Genomic DNA, 16,432 nt, shown 5'->3' with positions numbered 1-16,432 from the left:
CAAACTGGAACTTTATATTTAGGATTTCCTTCTATTCTTCATCTCCAATGTATGATGATTCTCCTAACTCAATGTTTTCAATCTTGGAAATGGCTTTTCTCATTTCCACTGCTGTGTGACTTTAAATTTTTACTCTGTATAAAGATAATCAGTTATTAACCAAACTTTTTTTTTTTTTTTGTACTCTCTATTTTAAACTGTCTTGGCTATGGATTAAGTTAATCTTTCTGAAATGCCATTTCCACCATAATATCCCCCTGACAAAAATCTCAGTAATTATCCTTGTCCTATAGCATTAATTACAATGCGCTCTAAGGACTTACATTACTTGACTCTGACGTACCTGGTAGATCTTATCTCTTCACAGTCCCTGTGGGCATTTGATATTCTGACCCAGCCATTTTAATACCAAGCACATTTTGACATATTCAGTTTGCTGTTGCTATTATCATGAAGAGATGATTTGGTTTTGCCAGAGAATAAATAACTATATTTATATTCCTTTCTATCCCTTTAAGTTACCAGGAGCAAAAGACACATTGTCACTGTCTTCAGATACACCCTGAACCTTATACACTATCCTACCCCCTTTAGGGATACACCCGATAAACAGTTAGTAACCATTGACATGGCTCTTTTCACTGTTAAAGTGCTGAAATAAATCGATGCCTATGGTTAAAAACAATAGCATTAACCTGTAGTAAGCAGAAAAATGAATGAAATAAACTCTCAGATGAACACAAATTTTATGGTAACAGATGTGAATCCTATAGGAGCCCCATCAAAGTTCTCTGTCACAGCTACATCACATTGTGGGCTCTGCTCTACAGCACGAGAGGTTTTGGGGGGCACTATGGGCAGTGTCATTGGGTGCTCATTCTTTATGAACATTGCTTTAGGGGAACTCTCAACGTAGTGCTATTCACAAAAAAGTTCACTGTTCCCACTTCCAAATTGTGGAAATTTTATTTATTTTTTTCTGATACAATGAGGTACTTCTTATATAAATACAACTTCTGCATCATTGTGAATGTATAAATTCAAGAATTCTAATAGAGGATTAAAAACTAAAACACAGAAGGGGAACGCCTGGGCGACTCCGTCGGTCAAGCCTCTGACTCTTGGTTTTAGTTCAGGTCATGATCTCGTGGTTTCATGAGTTCAAGCCCCACATCGGGCTCGGTGCTGACAGTGTAGAGCCCGCTAGGAATTCTCTCTCTCCTTCTCTGCCCATCCCCCTTGCATGCTGTCTCTGTCTCTCTCAAAAATAAATAAATAAATTTTAAAAATTAAAAACAAAGAAAAAAATAATTTCTAAAAAAAACCCCAAAAACACAGAGTAAAAAGATATTGAGGTTTGGATAAGATTATTAGCATTTCTTTAAAGCATCATAAAAATTTATCTTTTGAATCTATGGAAGAACAGAAACTGTATTTATTTTTATTTAATTCCTGTGCTCACAAAAGACAATAACCAAAATAATATGTGAAACCATATTGTTAGTACTGGAGAGAAATGTTCCAACATGAAATATTCATGTAAAACCCTTATTACATTCTTATCGATTGTGTTGATGTAATGAGAGAAGAAAGTTTCTAGTATTAGCCAACATTTTAGGGAAAAAATGGATCTTTTAGTTTGGCATGAATTCCCATACCATGATCAATTATGGATGATTCAGTAAAAGATGTAAATCAAAAAAATTACAGAAAACCCTACCATGAAAAATTTGTACAGTTTTTGATGACACATCAAGTAAATATCAGAGATTATTAAATAATAAATCTAAAGAGTTGAGAACTGAACTGACAAATTTGAAGATTATTTATATCTCAAATAGAGTTATGTAATGAAGAGATGCCAAAACAGTTTAAAAACATTCTCTTACCTTATATTTTAATAGAAAATGAGAAATCAGAGTAATAAACTAGGCAGAAAATTTGTATATATATTATAAATACATATATATGGTTAAGAGTTTAATTTCTAATATCATATATAAAATATTATATATAAACAACTGTCACTCAAAAAAGTCAGTTATATATTGTACTTAAAAAAGTTATGTTTCAGTTATTCAAAATCAGTTTGACCCAATAAGTGATTGGTTATATATATAACTAATTAAAAAAAAATGGAAGTTGTGAAAATGGGGTCATAAGATATGCTTGGAGAAAAACAAAAGCAAAACAGTTTTGAACAAAAAAGCTATTAGATTGGCTCATAATATGTCAATACTAGATTGGCTAATTTGTTTTGAGAGAGTGTGCGTGCTTTCTCTCTCTCAAAATGAATAAATAAACATTTAAAAAATTATGACAATTATTCACAAAAGACTCTCACAAATGTGATTTTTGTGACTTAGTAAATGATAGAGATATTAAATACTCAAGTATATTTACACACAGTATACACATTGTGTGTTTTTGCTTTTATTTCAACCAAATCAAAGGGCAGACTCCGCTCTTAAAAATATAATAAAATACAATAATTTACATAATAAGTAATTCCATAATAATGTAAGTATCTTATATGTGTATAAGATATATTTTTATTATAGAATATGTAATAATTCTATAATAAAAATATAATATCACAGATGATGAGGAAATTGTCCTATGCGTTAAGACTTTATGTTTTCTAATCATGATAAATGCAATGAGAAAGTCTTTGGAAAAATTTCATGTGCCGTCCTACACCAGCCTATACCTCAGGACCATATTTTTCTAGCGACAGCCATGTCACTCAAAAGATTGCATTCACAATTTTTAAAAAACTTACTAAATGACTTAAGAGTTAATGATAGACAATTTGCCTTATAACTTAGCACTTAGTAAGAAGCTTGATAGTACATGTGGTATATTTTAAAAATCTTTTTGTAATATATATATATACAATATATAATATATATATTATGCATGTATAATACATAAAATATATATAGTATTTATATAAATATATACTATTTATTTATTTATTTATAAATATATTATATATATATATGTATAGTATTCATTTACAGACCTATGAGATATCTACTGAATATTGCCAAAAATATGAACTACAGATGAGCTAGGAAAAGGTCACCTATGGGATGCAGATGACAGGCTAAGCAGTGTGAGGAGATCTGGTGATATCTGTCAGGTAATCAGACGCAATCATGACTTACCTGCTTATTCTAACTGATTATCTAAAAAAGAAATGCTCCTTCTCTGAGCATGTGAATGTTTTGAATAACCCATATTTTCTGATCTGTTGCTTTGCTGTAATCTGCTATGCTAATGCTCTCTTAATTAATAATTCATGTGGTAGATTAGTAATGGAATTTAGGTGAAAGAGGAAGGAAAAACTTCATAACTGAGCCTTTTGTCATCATAAAAGTAACATCCTCATAAAAGCAAAAAGATTAAAATGTCTTTTGTGGGAAGCAAAAGTCTAGTATAATGTGAGAAGCCAGTGTGAAGTAAGGATCGAAATGTCTTTTTCATACATTATTGTGCATTAAACCCCTGAATGATTTCATTTTGGCAGGGTCTGTTTGAGCCAACTGTGTCCAAATAGCAGCATAAACAGGCCTCGGGCGAAAGTCTGGGCTCTGCCCTAGGCGGCGCATCGACCCAGTCTAAGCTTCAGCAAAGGGTCCCTGTGCCCTCGTCTGAACACCTCTCCCTTTGTTGCCCAGTATGTCCGGTCCAGTTTGTGCATTTTCCTTATTGTCCTACCTTAACCACTTACTTAATCAGCCTCTGAGGAAATAATACCACTTATACTCTATACCATTGATACTTGCATTTAATTCTGTAATACATTTGATATTTTAAGCTGATCTATATGGTTATGTTAGAAGGTAAACTGAGGCATATAAAATGTTTGAATAGCTTCTTAGCAAGCATTGGATCAGGCTGCACCAAAAGGAAAATGATGAAGGCTTCCAGAGGCTGGAGGTAGGGGAGAGGTTTCCAGAGGCTGGAGGTAGGGGAGAGGAAAGCAAGGGCATTACCTGATTGGCTGGAGCTTAAGCATTTGCCTCATTTTGGAAAGACTAGTCGGCTGTTTGTGACCAGTTATGCTTAATTTTTACTTTCTTTTCCCTAGAACATTGACTCTGGCTTAGGTTTTGGTTTGCTTACGCAGTCTACAGAGGCACTGGAGCCGTGCCAGGCTAATGGCTTCCTTGTTTTATTACTTTAACTTATATATTGTATCTTCCCAAATACATTCTAAAATCCTTGAAGGTCCTAAAATAAATAGATAGATAGATAGATAAACAAATCCTTGAGGGTCTTTAACGTGTCCATAGCTCTTACCAATTCAGGTCATTCCAATTTTTAATTTAGTATTTTTTTTTAGTGTTTATTTATTTACTTATTTTGAGAGAGAGAGAGAGAGAGAGGCAGAAAGAGAGAGAGAGAGAGAGAGAGAGAGAGAGAGAATCCCAAGCAGGCTCCACACTATCCATGCAGAGCCTGTGGGACTTGATCTCACAGGTCATGAGCCAAGACCAAGAGTTGAATGCTTAACTGACTGAGCACCCCTTAATTAGTATTTTTGTGTTTACTGAATTGAATAATCTTTGAGGAACAGTTTATTTGTAGCATATATTTTTACAAAGCAATACACATCCATAGAGATAATAAATGATTAACACACACACACGCACACACATATATAAAGTATAATCGATTCTGTACTTGTAATTCATGCCTGCACAATGCACTTATATTTGTATTTTTCATATTATAGAATGTTGATCCCACTTAAAATGAGTCATAATATACTACATCATATGCTATAGATATGTTGATGTGCTTGATTACAGGGAGGGACCTTAGACAGTCCTGGGGTTGTAACAAAATAACAATATTTGCATTGGATTACTTTCCTAAAGAGGAAACATATGCACTTCTGCAAAGTATTTGGACAAGGATTGTAAACCTGTATCCATTTTTTTAGTGCAAGTATAGTAACCATTGATCTCATTTGTATGACTTTCTGTGCTGCTTTTAAAAGAAGTCTTTTCAGGGCACCCGATGGCTCAGTCGGTTAAGAATCCAACTCCTGGTTTCTGCTCAGGTCATGATCTCATGGTTTGTGAGTTCCAGAGGTGAGTTTGAGCCCCATGTGGGGCTAGCACCGACAGTGGAGAGCTTGCTTGGGATTCTCTCTCTCTCCCTGTCTCTCTGTCCAGAACCCCCCCCCCCCACCCCCTTGCATGCTCTCTCTCTCTCTCTCTCTCTCTCTCTCAAAATAAATAAATTTATTTTTTTTCAAAATAAATAAATTAAAAACAATGAAAATAAAAATAAAAGAGGTCTTCTATTTCTTCTACTCTCTCTTCTTTCCCTCCTCTATGTCTGTCTCGAAGGATTCTGTTGTGCAAAGTAGAAAGTAATACATGAGCAGATATTAGATTGCAGAGCAAACTCAATTAGAAAAGTTTGACATTCAAACATTGTTTATAAGATTAGGATGACGGCATAAGGAACCTGGTGGCCAAAAATACTTGAACTTATAAATAATTAAACAAATATAGGTATCTATATCTACTTATACAAAGTGCTACCTGATATTTATTTGAACAGGTGGTAATGAGTAAGGGGTAATGAAAGGTTGGAAGTCTTCAAAACATACTTGAGGACATTATTTCTTTTGTGGGAAAAATTCCAAAGACATTATGTATTAGAATATTAGATTCTGTTAAAGTGGAAATAAATGGAATTCATTGCCCATTCTACACATATGTAGAGAACACCTACTATGTGTGAGAAGTTGTAAGTGCTTGGAATATATTAGTAATCAGACAAAGATTTCTGCCTTCATTTCGGAGGATTGGGAAATTAGCAATAGATCAAGTAAGCAAATTATGTTGTATGTTAGTAGGTGATAAAAAAACAAGATCAGAGCGTTTGAAAATAAAGGTATGGGATTTGCTTTAAGTTTAAATAAAGAGTGACCTGCCAATGTCATTCAGTGACAGCACCAATGGTTTCAACATACATTAATATCATCCATAAGAAAAGAAGAAAATGAGGTAAAAGTTTTTTATCTCCACTGCATTCAATATTCATGAATAAGGAAAACTTAATTTCAAATTTAAATCTCTCTAAACTAAGCTGAGTACTACCTGGCATTACGTCAAGAGTGAATTCTGTCATAAAGAAGATTTAAGTTAGGACGAACCTTAAAGACATCATCATTTTCTAAGTGAACCCAGCAAATGCCAGACTGACATTCAGGGGAGGTTTAAACTCCTCTCTTTCACTAATATTTTCATATTACCTAATCACACAAGGCCAAACAATCCCTCCCATGAGTTGTAGACATGTAGAAGAATTAAGAGTAATATTATCTCAGCTGAAAGAGATCTTTAAAAGGACTAATCCAGACCTAGAAGATGAAATCTCTTGTCAGCTATCACTTCTCAGGCTCACACTCTCTGAACAATACTTGCCCAGAAAGAACTGAGGGAGGAGAAAAGAGATGCTCCCTTCTCCTCCTTCTTGTGTTTCCTCTGTCCATTTCCTTCTTTGTTTTGACTCAGTCTCATTTCTCCCTTTTTGTCTACCCATCTCATCCTCATTCTTTGCTCCCCAAATATTCTCTCTTCTAATACTTTTCAAATTTAGCATTTTATATTTGCCACCTCTTTTCTTTACTTCATCCTCAAAAATTAAAGATGTAAAAGAATGAGAGAAAAGAGGAAACCAGACATAATTTAATGTTCATGTTCTAGAATGGGGCAAGGCCATGGATTTCAGATGTTCAACATATTAATTTTAAGAACAAAATAAAGGAAGGAGGGAGGGAGGAAGAGAGGGAGATGGAGACAGAGAAGGCAGAAAGAAAAAAAAGCAAGAGACAAAGAAGAAAGAGAAAGAAAGAAAGAAAGAAAGAAAGAAAGAAAGAAAGAAAGAAAAAGAGGCTGTGTGTAGACTAATATTGATAGTTTGTCATGAAACAAGAATCATCATTAATAATATGCATCCAATGTTATTTGTAAGGAGGAAGGAGAAAAATAAAGATGAGGTGGAGGAAGAAACCAGTCTGCTGAAATACCAGAGTAATTTTACCTTAAGAAAAAGACAGTGACAACATTAAGGATATTGAGTGATCAATAAGAATTTTGAAGTTCAATTGGAAATTCATCAGGATTAGAACTAAAGATGTCTGGATGACGTAACTTGAAAGATGTTACTGTTTTCTCACATTGGTATGCAAATCTGGTGGGCAATTACCAGAAGTAGCTATGGAGTTTCACAAAGCAGTAGAATATATCTGAAAGGCTTTCAAAATCTTTTTGCCAACTGAATCAAAGAGCTTTAATCATTTTGCTTAACTACAATACGGAACAAATCATTAGGTCAAATGAAATGACTCTCCCACCATTTGCGTTTAATTGTGTGACATAGGCCAAGTAAACCGGACTTACTGAAGTCTTGTTTTTAGTGTTTTGTTTTGTTTTGTTTTTAATAAAAAATGTTAGTAGTTGCATTAGCCATCAATGAATTTAATATATTATTAAATTTATTCCAAATTATCCAAGTATTTTGTGTCTTGGAAATCATGTTCAGAATCTCCATCAAGGAATCATGTTCACCAGAGGATACAAGTTGAAATAATATCTCCCTGTTTATTTTGTACCATTTCTCATCAGCAGTTTAGTGTAGAACCTTATAGATTACAGGTGATATATCTCATTTTTAATTGTCTAATTTCAAAATACAAGTATTTTAATATCCCTTAGGCTTTGGAGCTTATACTAAGTTTCCTACATAAAGTTTTGATCATCTCCAAAATTTTTTTCTGATTTTCTTTTATTGTGTCAATAATAAGAACTAATATGTGTTAAGTTCACCAGTTATCCACTGGCCTCAAGAAAGTTTAAATGGTTGCACTTAGCAGTCCGATTAAGGACAGAAATTTGTACTTCTATTTTGCAGAGAAACCACTATGTATTTTTTTAACTTTATGTATTTTGTTTAAACATATTTTATTATTTTACTATTTAAATTTCAGAAGGGAATGTGTTAAGAAGTCTATAAAAACATTATGAATCCAAGAGTGGCGAAACCATGGTGACCTGATCATTTGAACCAAGGAGAAGAAAGACAAATTATTGTGTCTGGAGCCTCCCACAATCAAGAAGAGAAGCACACGATTTGATAGGTTTCTCCGAGTTCTGGAGATGTCATGTTTCACATTTATTTTGATGTGTACCCTGATCTACATGGTGGGTAAGGCGAAAGGCAGTCCGTTTTCAGTGGAAGAAGATCCAGAAGCAGTCCAAGCAGGTTTGCATGACAGCTTGAACCATATGGTGGACTCCATGTTATTAACGTTATCAATGATGGGGCTGGAAAGAATCAGAGATTTTGGGCCCTGTGACATACTCTAAATTTTAAAATATATTTCTGAGTGTCATTAAAGGATAACATAAATTGCAAACATATCAAAGATACTTAAAGGCATTTTCCATAGTAGAAAAAGAGACACAATTTCTTTCACATTTCTTTAACCTTTATTTTATAGATAATCATGATGCATTCAATGGTTTCTGAGCCCTTCTATCCAATCTGCTCATATTTCCATGAAGCTATTCAGTGAATGTCACAATTCAATTTTTAACACACACTGATGGTCATGAATGTATAATTGATACCATTGAAATGGCGGCCGTTCTGTTCCTCCTAAGCTCTTTCTTGTTATAAGACATGTAAAAGGACGTTATAGTTTATTGGCAATCATATCCCACTTTAAAGTTTAACACTGTCAAGAGGAAATTTCACGTAAAACTAATAACAATGAAATCCTTCCTCAAGGATAGCTAAATTTTCTTTCATTATAATTGTCTTTTTTCCACACATAAAAATAATGATCAGCAAACTATACCAGGAAAAAAAAAGTTTAGAATACTTTAAAATAGTATCTGCTATTTAAGTATTTAAACTATCAAATTTTATAGGAAGTAATTATGCAATTTTCTTTTCCCAGTGACATTCTGACTCTGTAAAACTAAAGCTTATTGGTTTTTACTCGTGATGGCTTCATTTTTTTCCCCACAAAAACAAATCCTTAAAGTCTAATGCAAAGCCAGGGGCAAGGTTTCAATTGGTAAATAGGGAGCCCACCTGGGTAAGTACTACAAAAAGAAAATGAAAAATCCATTTTAGGGCCCACGATTGGCTTTGAAGAGTCCTGTGTTAATCAAGCAGGTTCCAGGGCAAAGCCAGTTGCTCTGATGATTAAAAAGATCCCATAGGTAACTGGAAGTCAAGGGACGTCCAGTTACCAAAAATACAGTCTCTGATATGCAACATTTCTATAAGCGCCCCAGAATCAGATCAGGTCCACAGAGCACTGGATCTATGAGTCTTAATTTCCTCAAAACTTTTAGAGAAGCAAGTTTTTTCTTCTCATCCTCAGAGATGGTTCTAGATGTAAAAGGTTTCAGTTTCGTACTCATTCCATACTCTCTTTTCCTTTTAAATGTTTGATGTCCCATGTCATTACTATGGACGCAATTGATATCCTTAGAATCTTTTCCACCAATTGTTATTCATTTCACCAAAAAAGGTGTTATCCCTTCGGTTTCCTTGTGAGGGTGGTGGAGTGTTCTAGCTACTAGCTCCCCAAAGCACATTTTCTTAATCCTGAGTTGGCACTGAAGAACTTCATCTCCCACGTAGGTAATCCAGAAGCCCTAAAAGCGATGCCGTTAACTTCAGGAGCTGTAATATATATGGTCTTAATGTCATCGTGACAGCCGCTGCTACAGTCCAAGAATCAGTGTGTTCCCTTTGTGTAAAGCAAGAATGTTTCTTCATGTGTTAACTGAAAAAGGAAAAAAAAATCATTATTTGTAAAGTTAGTGAAACATGACTTTATATTATGTTTACTATTGGTGTCTACCAATTGCTCGGGAAAGTGAAATTAGTGTAGTGATTTTCTCTAATACTTTCCTTAGGAAGGAAATTTTAAGTGCTTAGCAAATAAGGATGTGACATAGAGGAGAATAATTTCCCAAATGGTCTTGGCCAGAGCCCTATGTGGTGTTTGGGTGCATTCTCCCAATGGCTTGTGTTAGTAGTTCATCTCTATGCACGGACTACTTCTGAAAGCTCTCCAAACAAGGTTCAGAAGTGTAATAGGTCCCATTTCCAATTCTTGTTGGATGTCTGGTCATTTTAGTTGAGAAATAGGTATCCAAGGAGTTATTTCTCATTATTTAACTACTGTATTTGAGAGAAGAGCCTTTGATGAGGTCTTTTCCAGCAAGTTTGAAGGTAATCTCTTTTTAGTCCCTTCACTAGGATATTAGTTCATCTACTCTTAGGTCATAGGAGGGGCTGGTTAGGGGGCTTTTGAGGAAAGGCAACCTATACCTGTGAATAGTAAGACTAATTATTTTTGATTATCCCTCTACAGTAATTAACTAGATAAACACGTAAGTTGATGGGATCCAATGTGAGTGGCAATATTTCTATTGCAGGGGACTGCTTCTGACTGATTCACAAAGAGACAATCTATGAATACCTGAGAGGCAAGACCACAGGGCCATATGCTCTAAGGGTAGTATTCCAAACCATGGAAATTCAGTGGTGTCTGATTCACTCATTTTAGTGTAAACGTTTATTTTTTCCACTTTTGCAGAGTATTTAGAGTGATTGGACAATACACTTTTTGAGGAAGCGACACATCTTTGTATACCTCATGGACAGTTGTCCCAATAAAATACATTCCACAGAAAATGGTCCACCCAATCCAGATAATAAAGCTATCACTAGGATATTGCCATAACCTCAGAGGAAAGGAATTACATAAAATAAACAGTAAGTAAATACTGTGAAATATAACTGTTCTAGAAGAGCAGAGCACAGGAATTCATGACTTTACTGTGACTGATATAAATCAGGAAAGAGTAAGGGTGAGACTGTATTGGAACCATGTCCTAAAGGATCCTTTGAACCTCTTAAAAGAGATTTTATATAATTTTGTTCTTAAAGAAACATTTAAACTAAAATTAGCAAATCGATCAGATGCCATTGGATTTCTTTCTTTGGGTCTTGACTTACTGAGTTACTGCTCTAAGAGCATGATTAAAACCTCCTCACTTTCATACAAAAGTAAAGGTTTACCTGAATCTAAGAAGAATAAGCCTGGATTCTTATGGGTTTTTGTTCCAATTATTCTATCAATGCCCCATTAGTTTTTTCTCCTTAGGGATTCTGGGATCTTGAGTAAGTTTTTGTTCTTTTTTTTTTTTTTTTTTTGTCTCATGCATAATACAAGTATTCTAATTCCTAGATCAGCTATAATCTCATTATGTGCAGATAAATTAGAGGAAGTTCTAATATATTTTATCTGGCAGTTCTATTTGCAGAGTAAATCCTGATTATTAATTTTTTACAGGTTATATCAAAAAGAAGAAAGAAATATTCTTTTTATAATAGTCCTCAAATTAAAGATCCAAATTAGAAACTGGAAAGAATTTAGGATTGTTAGAAACTTCCATTACTTGAGTGGTTCTAGTCAAACCAGAGAAAGTCAAGTTAGTTTCTACAGGTTAATTCCGCCCCCTCCCCCCACGCTTTCTACACACAAAAATTTGTCACTTGCTGTTTTTCTATATTTTCTAGTACAAACAGACGTTTTACTTTAAAACAAATTTACCCATTTTTCTTTTTTTATATGTATTACAATTTGTCTTCATTCTTAGTTTTTTCAAACAATCATAACCTTTTCTCTAAAAATACACTGTTCTATGAAACTCATTAATTGTGGACAGCATGAACTCTAAATTTATGAGTATATTGTCACCTATATATTTTAGACAATGCCATTTGGAAGTTAAGAAAAATGACGAGTTCTTTGAGTACAAACTTTTTCCTCAGAGACATAAGGGAATAGCTTTTTGTGGTTCTTCTAGTGTTTCCTATCAATATCATAAACTGTATCTTCTAATAGCCCCTTGCTTGCAACGAACTTACGTGTATCCTCATCTGTTGGCTCTTAATGGACAGAGGAAATTTGGTCTTAACATTTTTTCAGGAGCTGGTTGTTTTCGCCAGAGTTGTTTACTTTTCAACAAGGATCTCTAAAATGTTTGTTCTTTTCCAAAATGTAAATTTCATATTTCAATTTACATTTTTTGGGTAAAATTTATTTTTTCACACTTGAGTCCATTTGTGAAAAGAGAGTACATGTTTCCTTTTATTTAAGCTGTTGAATCTGCCTGAGCTTTGAGTCTCCCAGAAGTCTATTTTTTAATCTTTATTTAGTTTATTTTTGAATCATTGATTAGTATTTGCAAAACAAACAAAAAACACTACTTAAATTGCATCATGCAGTGATTTTTTGCCCTTTATAGGGAATAATTTTACACAATTAAATTATTTAAATCTTATTTCTACCATTTTTTCCTAAGTCTTTTTACTAGACCAATTGCTACACATCTGTAACGCAAATTATACAGATCCGATAAAATCCTGAGTTCTGCAACAAAATTCTTTATTTCATCTTGTAGTTTAGGAAAATTTGTAATTATAGTCCTTAATTTGACTCCATGCCCTGATTTCCAGCTGCCATTTTATATGAGGGGATAACATTTGGTTTGTGAGACAAATGCTAAAGAAAGCAGAGGAGAAAAAAAAGAATCCTTGGTTAATGACTTCACAGCGTTCCCTGCAAGGCCAGCCTTTAACCAATTACCAATTACCAATGACTCCCTTTACATGAAAGAATCAACATGATTTCTGAATTCGCTCTAATTTGGGCCCATTCACTAGCCATTGGATCTGAATTCCAACTAATACAAAACTTTAAGGTAAACCTAGAAAACATAAAGTAAATATATGCAAGAATGGCAGGTTAATAAATGGCAGGTCAATGGATTTAAAATAAAACAAAGCAGCTACAACAACAAAACGGAAATACTTTGGGCAGTATACATGAAAAAGAAGAGAAAAATCATTCTGGTTGTTTCATGTCCAGTGGTGGAATTGCACGAGGGAGTGAGGAAAGATCCGCCCTAACAAAATACATAGAAAGAGTCTGAATTTGGAAATATTTCAGTGTTGCTCCTCTCTCTGTGGGCAACAGCGTTGTTCCAGAGTATAAATAGATGTGAAGACATACAGTCTCTTCTTTCCTTAATGAAATAAGAACCTCTTCTTTTTTTAAAGGAAGTGGTTTTTTTTCTTTTTTCTTCTTTTTAAGATTATGAATGGAATATATCTGAATATTTTTGAAAATCTTTATTCAGTGTTATCGTGTAGTTGAAAACTTAGGAGAACTTCACAAACTTTGCTCTGTGATGTATGGCACAACAGCCACTGATGAAAATCACAGTCGTCTCTCCTTTTCTTCCTGCTCCTTTTCCCTCATTCCTATTACTAATATGCTTATTTTAGTTCTGTGATTTCCTCCTTTTAGGCTCCTCACTACTTAGCTGTAAATCACAGATTTGGAGAAATTGATCTCTGTGAACTCGTCTAGTTCTGACATATTATAATTTTATGCTCTGCATCTCTCATTGTGAGAAAATATGATAATATTATCCTAAGTGATAATTAGGGAAAAAGAACTTTAAAATGTATAAGGTATCATGGGAATTGAAACCCCTCCTCCTATGCATTCCTAATTTACGACGAGTGGCGGTAAAGATACTTTTTCAGAGGGAGCAAGTTCTTTTTTAGATGTGTTGCCATCAATCTAATATAAACAGATTTGTGGGGGGGGGTTTAAACATTTTACTTTTTTATTTTTCTTTATTATTATTTATTTTTTAGAAAGACAGAGAGAATGTGAGCAGGGGAGGGGCAGAGAGAGAGGGAGAATTTCAAGCAGGCTCTGCACTGTCAGCACAGTGGGACTCAAACCCGTGAAACTGAGAGCATGACTTGAGCCAAAATCAAGAGTCAGATGCTTAACCAACTGAGCCACGTAGGCACTCCTTAAATAGATTTGTTTTAAGTAAAATCACTTGGCATGCTTTTTAAATAATCTATGTATACTATTATATAAAATATTTTAACTATTAAATATATGCTATATGGTATTGTGTAATATGTTGTATATATATGACATATATACACTGTGCATTATCTACAATTTAGTATATATCTATATATTTAGTATATATTTAAAATAATTTATTCATTCATTAACTAATATAAATTAAACACTTCCTGTGCACTAGACACTGTTGTATACATATTAGCAAGTTCTGTAGAAAAGAACATTTTATGACATCTAGATAATTTCATAATAGTTCTTGAAAAGCTTTCTGGAATTTTCTCTAGCTGGAAAGGCATTGAAAGCCTCCAGTCTATGTTCTCACTTCCTTGTACTTTCTGGACAGGTAACTGTACTTCTCTGTGCCCAGACAAATAAATCTCTGTGACCTCTTATCCACTTTCTGAGACAATTCCTCCCCTCCTGTTCAGGTGAAGAACACATCTCCTATTCTATAAGCAAAGAATTTAGTCTGTTAAGAATAATCTTAAATGGTCCCACGCACATCTTTTGATAACCTTAGGTGAAGAGTCTTAGTGATCTGTTCAGTTACTTTTACTTTAATCATCATGGCCACATCATGGCCACAGCATGGCCACAGCATGGCCACATATACAGCCCTCTCATTAAGTCAATATTATACCATGAGACAAAAGGGCAAAGTCTTGACACATCCCGGTTACATATTTAGTATTTTTAAGGAAATTCATTTTACCAAAAATTAAAATCTTTTCCCCGTTTAAATTTGTTTTTGAAAGTGTTTTTTCTTAGTCCTATTTCCTGAACAAAATACACAGATGAAAAAGGAATGATGTCTGGGTTGGAGTGTGTGTGTGTGTGTGTGTGTGTGTGTGTGTGCACATTTGTGTGAAAGTTGTTATGTTTTTGTTTTCTTTACATTTTTCTACACACAGACTTTACCATTCTCCTGTGATATACACACTTTTTCAGGGAGTTTCCGCAATTCTTGGCTTTTGAGATCTTAGGAAAGAAGAAAAAGAATACTTTAAAAGTGGTTTATTTATTTATTAGATAGCTTTTTGATACCCATCTAAGTTCTATGATCATATTTTTTTGCTACATTATAAAGTTTCATAATTTATTCATTTCAAAGTTCTAGGATTTAAGTAGTATTTTTGTCAAAGTAGGAAGAATTATTAGAGTGCATATCCATTAACAGTGGAACTCTTTCTAGAACATCCATCTATCATTTGCATAGATTTCTACATAACTTCCTAACCTTGTTTTTTTTTTTTAATAGTAGGCTACCAAACTGCTAAAACTCACCAAAGTGACATACATAAAATTTTAATGAATTCTACATTTATACTGCTATAATGTCTTTTTATTTCACAAAGTCGACTTCAAGATATTACTTTCTAAGGGGAACCCATTAAGCTTTGGACTGAACTTGTGGTTTTCTGCACTATTATAGATTGGTTTTCATAAATACTTAGGCTTTACTAGTCTCCAGGAACTAAGAAGTTCAATTAAAATTAATGAGCAGATTGCACTGGATAACTGCAATTTTCAAGGTTCTCCACACTAGGACTTCCGGGAATCCAATCTGAGCCTTAGAATTGAAGTGCGTGATTCCCTCCTGCCGCCAGTCTACTGTTAATTCCCCAGCCCAGACTCTTCCTCGATTCTACAGTTCTGAACAAAATATATAACATATAAGTTCAGATCCGTGAAAATCGTGATGCCTACCAAGTCTTTCGATGCTAAGACTGACCAGAGTGATGGTAAATTGAGCAGGAGAATAATTGTCCCTCTTTTGTGTCTTCCTACTGAAAGGGTACTTGGTGTCATTCATTTTAGTGAGTCACTGCTTTCAGATTTGCCTTCCCCTGTTCTTCCCAAGACACGTACACCCTTTTGAGGTGACACTGCTGGACAAGTTCAAACAGCAGTAGCTAGGTTGTCAAAATATCAGCCTGGCCTGTGTTTCACAAGTTTTACTGCTGGATCTTGCTTCATTTTGGCCAATTTCTTGCTTTGTAATAGAATCTTTTTTAAAACCTGGCTTCTGTCACTCTGTTCCTCTGTTTTCCCAAGTGTTTCCCAGTGACAGCTCTGGCCTTACATGGCTCATTTTGTTCATTTATCTGTTCCTCTGGGGAATGTGTGTGGTATGTGTGTGTTTACTTATTACAATTTTTGTAGGGCCAGAAGAATTAAAGCCAATGTCATAGCCAAGAGGTCATAAGTGACCTCTTTCGTGTATGCAAGTATGTATTTACATACTATTATAAAAATATATGTGTGAAAGACAATAAAATGATTTTAGGTGCCAGTTTGCATATCTGTGTGTGTGTGTGTGTGTGTGTGTGTGTGTATTTCTGTGTGTGTGTGTACATATGTCTGTTCTGTGTGTGTGCATATGCCTGTGTATGTTCTGTTATTCTATTCAGGGAA

This window comes from Panthera leo, chromosome D3 (assembly GCF_018350215.1).
Source record: "Panthera leo isolate Ple1 chromosome D3, P.leo_Ple1_pat1.1, whole genome shotgun sequence".
Classification (NCBI taxonomy): Eukaryota; Metazoa; Chordata; class Mammalia; order Carnivora; family Felidae; genus Panthera; species Panthera leo.
Note: the sequence above shows the minus strand (reverse complement) of the source record.